Source organism: Loxodonta africana, chromosome 27 (genome assembly GCF_030014295.1).
Source record: "Loxodonta africana isolate mLoxAfr1 chromosome 27, mLoxAfr1.hap2, whole genome shotgun sequence".
Classification (NCBI taxonomy): domain Eukaryota; kingdom Metazoa; phylum Chordata; class Mammalia; order Proboscidea; family Elephantidae; genus Loxodonta; species Loxodonta africana.
Genome location: NC_087368.1, coordinates 36,747,644 through 36,754,426, shown reverse-complemented (window position 1 = coordinate 36,754,426; position 6,783 = coordinate 36,747,644).

Genomic DNA, 6,783 nt, shown 5'->3' with positions numbered 1-6,783 from the left:
TATGTTCCCAAGTGAAACGATCAGTGATCAGTGGTTGCCGGGAGCTGGGGATGGGGTAGAGTTGGCCACAAAGGGACATGAGAAAATTTGGGATAATGGAACTGCCCTACATCTTGGTTGCAGTGGTGGTAACATGACTGTATAAAGGGTGAAATTTAGTGTATGTAAAGTATACCTCTTTTTTTTTTTTTTCAATTGGGGAAAAAAAAAAGGGTGGGGGAGTACCAGTAAGCCTGGAGAGAAGGAAAAGGGGCACTCCATGCAGAGGGACCTGGGTGTACAAAAGCTGAGAGAGAGCACCACGTACGGGAGAAATTCAGGATGGGTTTGCAGGGGAAGGAATGAGACCCGTAGGCAAGAGTCGGATTATAAATGGCTTTGCAGGCCACATTCGGGAACTTGAACTTTACTCTGAGGACAGCAGGAGGACCATCAGGGATCTTAAGCTGGGGAGTGCCATGGGCAAATCTGTTTTCCTAAGATGGCTTTGGTTGCTGTGAGAGAATAGACAAGGGAGACAAGAGGCCTCGGAGAGATCAACTGCAGTAGTTGGGAAAGAGATGAAGGTTGCTCTCACGGTGAGGGAAATGGATTGGAGACAGATGTGAAAGATAGAATTAGCAAGACTTGCTGATGGATAATGGAAGGTGAGAAAGAAGAGGGACCACATATGACCCACACATCGGGTGTGTACAACCAGGTGGGTGATTATATTGTTTGCAGAGATGGAGAAGAGGACCACACATGTCCAGGGCAGCAGCTTCCTCACATCACATCAACTGTCGTCGCTGGCAGACCACTGCTTCTGCTCACAGGTGACATGAGTTGTCACTTGCTCCTCTTGAAGCGAGTTTGCTTTCCCTACAGCCTAAAACCCACTTCCTGAGATGAGCCCCAGATGCTTGCCCACAGACCTGGGCCACTTCCGCTTCTCTTGGTTAGGCCTAGTCCCCTCATCTATCCTTTCCACTATCTTCCCAGCCCTTAGAGCTTGGAGGTCAGGGCCCACGCCCTGGACTGTGTACTTAGAGGGCCCTGCTCTTGCTCTCCTCCAGCTGCATCCTTACCCATAGTTAGGAGGCCACAGGACTGAGGTGCTGTGCTCATGGCTTCTGTCCTGGTACCTGGGACTCTAAGATTAGTTGCCCAAACTTTCTGAGCCCATTTCCAGGGCCTATGCGGACGTCTTCCCCCAAGTCCCTGCTCCCCGGGCTGACTGATATGTGCACCAAGGGGTGGCTTTGGTGGGGGAATGTGGAGGAAGGTTGGATAAGTGGGCTGGTTTGTCCAATTGTCTACACATATGTGAGGCCCCTGGTGGTGCAGGAAGGAGCTGTGGGTGGGAAGAGAAGTGAGGCAGTTTGGGGGCCTCCATTGCTTTGGGCACTGTGAATGTTAGGAGTGGGCCTGCCCAAATTGATGGCCTTGTCAGATAGGAGCAGTTCCTCTGCTGAGGCTCCCCACCCCCCATTCCACCCCAGGGAAGGGCACGACAGTGGATTCTTGCAAAGCATGTTTGGCCTCTCCATTCTGCCTCCAGAAAGACTCAGGGAAAGGCAAGCAGAGTGGGACCCAGCCTAGGAGAAGACTCCTCCCTCCCTCTGGCTTCAGTCCCTGCTGCTCAGTGGACATTGTCCAAGCTAAAGTTTCCAGTGGCTCCTTAGTCCTGATGTGTCCGGATGCTGCTGCCCATCCCTGCCTACTGACCCTCTCTCTCCCCCGTTTCCTCTCTGCCACCTCTGCCTCCACCCTTGTCTCCGACTGTATCTCTTCTTCTGCTGCTGGTAACTCTCTGCCATGTCCAGCATTCTGTTTGTTTGTTTTTGGTCTGGATAAATGAATGAATGACTCAAACCCTGCACCAGCAACAAAGGGTTTAGGTCACCTTTGGATGCAGCCCGCAGCCACCTTCCTCATGGGGATTTCCTCAACACAAAGAATTTCTTGAGCTGACTTCATTTTCTAATCTGTTCTGCTGGTCAGAATTTTGTTTATCTCTGGGTTCCCACACACATTTTTGGTCCCCTTTTTTGTTTGTTTTGTTTTTAAACTTAAAAAGCTGAAAATTATCAAGGTAAAAAAAAATCAGGGTACACAAAAAGTACAAAGTTAGTGTCACCCTCCTGATCCTTTTCCCTAGATTATTTCTGTATCTTGCCAGCTATCTTTTTTTTTTGTCTGTACAAACATAGACATCTAAAGTCTTTTACAGACATACAGACACACACCACATACATGACATCATCATGCTGCAATACTGCCCTGCCACTTGCTTTTTAAAAAGAATTTTGGAGTTCTTTCTATGAGAACTGACAGAGGACTACTGAAAAAACAGCTTGGGGGCGGTATCTGACCTGTAACTTCACAAGGGAGAAAGGCAATCAAGATCAACAGCCCAAGGCTGATTCCTATGAGGCAGAGAGACATGTCTCCTCTCTCTGTCATCTTCATCAGTTCTGACACCAACCGTGCCTCCCACAGCACTGTCTACTGGGTTCCATAATTCACTACAGCGGCCACACGGAACTCACAGATCGTACTCACGATTACGGGGTTTATTAGGGAAGGGACAGTTACAATTCAGGCTAAGGAACACTCAGGATACAGTTCTTCCATCAGCATAGCCTCTTCACAGCCATGGTCGCAGGCAAGGCTCCCTTTGGCCCTAGGCCTCTCCCCAAAGGCACTCAACTTTCTCTCTCTCTCTCTCTCTCCTGCCTCCAGGAGCTATTTAGCACAGGGATCCCAGCGCTCTCTGCTTCTGGATGTTCTTCCTTGTGGTAGGATCTTCCTCCCTGCTCTGGAATTGGCTGTCTTTTAAGGCAAAACTGACCAATCCCCTTGGTGGGCTACAATTACCCTATCACACAGTCCTGCCAAATCTCCTGAGTGGGAGTTACAAGGCCGTGGCTAGAAATGCCACACACAAAAGTAATCAATTGCACCTCAACTACTTAAACTTTTTCTTTTTTTAACCCGCTTACGTAACTGTTGCCATCAAGTCGATTCCGACTCATAGTGACCCTATAGGCCAGAGTACAGCTGCCCCATAGAGTTTCTAAGGAGCGGCTGGTCGATTTGAACTGCTGACCTTTTGGTTAGCAACCAAGCTCTTAACCACTGCGCAGCCAGGGATCCAGCTGCAGGGGAAAGCATCATTATTTATTTAACCAGATCCCTGCCCATGAACTTCACCTTGGTTTTCTTGGCTTGTTTATTTTGATTTTGCTACTACAAATATTGATCTAATGAGCAACCTTGTTCGTATTTGTGCATACTTTGCATAGCTGTACAGTGTTTCTGTAGAATATAAGAATTAAATTGCCTGGCCAAAAGGTATGTACATTTTAATATTTGAGATTTTGCCAAATTGCCCTCCAAAAACAGTATACCAAAGTAGACTCCCACCAGCATTACAGGATATGGATATTTTAAACATGTTTTGAACCATATCCCAAATTCTATCTCCAGCCCACATCTGTCTCCTAAACTTTAGACTCGTATATCCACCTGATACTTCCCATCTCCCCTTGGATGTCTGAAGGCACCTCAAACTTCATATCTCAAAACAGAGCACATGCTCCTTCTTCAGCCTCTCCCGTTTCAGTTAATGGAAACTCCATACTTCCAGTTGTTCAGGCCAAAAAACTTGGAGTCCTCCTTGACTCCTCTCTTTCTCTTACAGCCCCCACCAGTAAATCCTTCAGCATTTATCCAGAACCCCTGTCACTTTTTCACTGCCACCACCAAGGTCTGGGCCACCATCCATTCTCACCACTTCACTGGGCTCCCTGCATCAGCCCTTGTCCCTCCACGGTGGCTTCCCCTCCCAGTGAGCAGAGAGACCCTTTTAAAACAGGAGCAGATCGTTTTCCTCCCCTCCTTAAAGCCTTCCAACGGTTCCGCACTTCTCCCGGAGTAAAAGCAGAAGCCCTTGCAAGGCCCTACAGGAGCTGGCCCCTGTTACCTCTCTGTCCTGCTCCCGTTACCACTCCCCCTTGCTTCCTCTGCTGCAGCCACACTGGCCTCCTTGCCAACCCTCCTCCACTCCAGACACACTCCAGCCTCCAAGCCTTGGCACTGGCCCTTCCTTCTGCCTGGAACTTTCTTCCCCAGATATCTCCAAATGGTTCACGCCCTCACCTTCTTCATGTCCTTGCTCAAATGTCACCTCCCCATAAGATTCAGCCTGACCCACCTATTTAAAATTAAACTTTACCCCATTCCTGAGCTCCCTTACCCTGCTTTGTTTCTTTGTCCTTATCACCTAATACGTTATGCAATTCACTTAGTTTATTATTAGTGTTTCTCCTCCCCCTTTAGAATGTAAGCTCCATGAGGGGAGGGAGTTTGAGTCTGTTTTACTCACTGATTATTCTCAAGCCTATAGGACAGAACCTAGCATACAGCAGGTGCTCAATAATATCTGTTGAATAAATGAGACAGAACAGTTTTAAAACAGGAGTTTTAGTGTGTTCTTCAGCTCACACAATCCTAAGGTTTGGGATGGGAATCTGAGGGCATGTTTCCTGACTCCTCCCCTATACCAAGCAGTGGATTCTGGATGTAGGGTGGAGTGGGGTCAAAGAGAGGGTGAGGACTTAGTTCACAGTGAAAAAAACAAACATCACATCACAGCTATACTCACACAAAAAAAAAAAAAAACGCCTTTGAGTGAATTTTGATTCACAGCCACCCTATGACCAAAAACCAAACCCATTGCCGTCAAGTCAATTCTGACTCATAGTGACCCTATAGGACAGAGGAGAACCGCCTGGAACTGCCCCATAGAGCTTCCAAGGAGCACCTGGTGGAGTCGAACCGCCGACCCTTTGGTTAGCAGCACGTAGCACTTAACCACTACTCCACCAGGGTTTCCAGCCACTCTATAGGACACAGTAAAACTGCCCCATAGGGTTTCCAAGGCTGTAAATCTTTACAGAAGCAGACTGCCACATCTTTCTCTGGCAGAGTGGCTGGTGAGTTTGAGCCACTGACCTTTCAGTTAGCAGCTGAGTACTGAACACTGCGCCACCAGGGCTCAATTACAAATGAATAGACACATAAAATCCCACAAGTCATTCCCTATTGCCCTGGGATTACCAATGGGCCCAGCCACCCTGTGGTTCATCTTGACACCTTGGAGCCCTGCATGGTCAGCAATGGTTTCCTGCCATCTCTGAGGATTTTCATTTTGCCGTAGCTGCTCCTGTGGGAGAAGCAGCTTTCACTTTCCCTCCCAACACATCTGGATTTGGGCTCAGGACCCTGTGCAGGGAGCCCAGATAGGGTTTTACAGCCCTGGAATGTATTTTGCAAGCAACAGGGACATACCCTTAGGTGGAGATTCTCAGGCTGGTCCCTGTGGCCGCTGGGATCTGTAGAGGAGGCCAGGTAGCAGACAGCTCATGTCCCTCCAAACTAAAAAACCAAACCTGTTGCTGTCAAGTCAGTTCCGACTCACAGTGACCCTACAGGACAGAGTAGGATTGCCCCACCGATTTTCCAAGGAGCGGCTGGTGGATTCAAACTGCCAACCTTAGGGTTAGCAGCCTACCTCTTAACCACTGCGCTACCATGTCCCTGCATCAGGCACTTATCTGTGCCAGATCCCTCACATCCATTATTTCACCTGACACCAAGGACAATTGTAGCTGTTGACTAGGGCGCAGAGAGGTGAAGTCACTTGTTTTATGTCTCACAGCCAAGAAACTGCAGAGCCAAGATTTAAACAGCTCCCTTGCCCCCATGCCCAGATACAGGAGCTCTAAAGACAGGAAGCAGGGCAGAATAAACCTTGTCCACCTCACCTGCCCAGGCTTGTGCTTGGTTTGCATTTCACGGGGAGGTAGGAGTTGACAGGGCCAGCCCTGCAGTGTGCCTGGTGCCTGACCATCCTGAAAGTTGGCATTCTTGGGTTGACCCTCCCCCTCCCCCAGGCATTCAGAGACAGTGGTGGTGGTGGGGCCAAGGGCATTGGCCCTAACACTAGGTCTCCAGCTATCCCGGAAGCCCTCCCCGCCCCGCCGCCTCCCTACACAGAGCCTCACTGACGCTTTGAAGACGGGATGGTCCAGCTGGGAATGGTGAAATGCCACATGAGAGAGCTAGGCGTTGGCCATGTGTGGTCCCCGTGCACCCAAACTAAGCCGGCTGCCAAGCCCTGCGAGTCACTGGCATCTTGGGCATCTTTCTGCAGTAACTGAGAGCAGAATTCTGAGGAGGGTAATTTAGGCACCTAGCCAGGGCTGGGCCCATGGAGGGCCCTGGGAGTTGAGGGAGACAGGGTCAGAATCCAACAACTTCATGGTTCAGGCCAAAGCTGCTCACCAGGCACTCGTCTCCATACTCAGATGGTCATGCTCACCTCCACAGGCTTACACCCGCAGACACAAGCAGAGCCTCAGTCTGGGAGAAACAAGGAGGGACAAACAGACAGGAGGGAGGGGAGGGGAGGACTGGAGTGAGGGCTGACCCTCAGGTCAGAGCAGCGGCCTGTTTCTCTGAGCAGGGTGTGGCCCACCCCATTTCTGGCAGAACCTGACTGAACGTGCCAGCTATGAGTCAACCATGCCTATCCTGCCCAACAACTCCCATCCAGGGAGGAGGCCTCAGCTCCCATGTCTGGGCCATAGGCCAGAAGAGGCTTGTGGGAGATGGGTTTAGGATGTGCAGCCTGGCTGCAGCCCCTACCACGGCCGTCTGGAGCAGAGGGAGTGATGGTGGTCTCAGACAAACCCCTGGTTTGGGGCCTGGGGCTCAGGGTTAGGACTTGACCCAAAT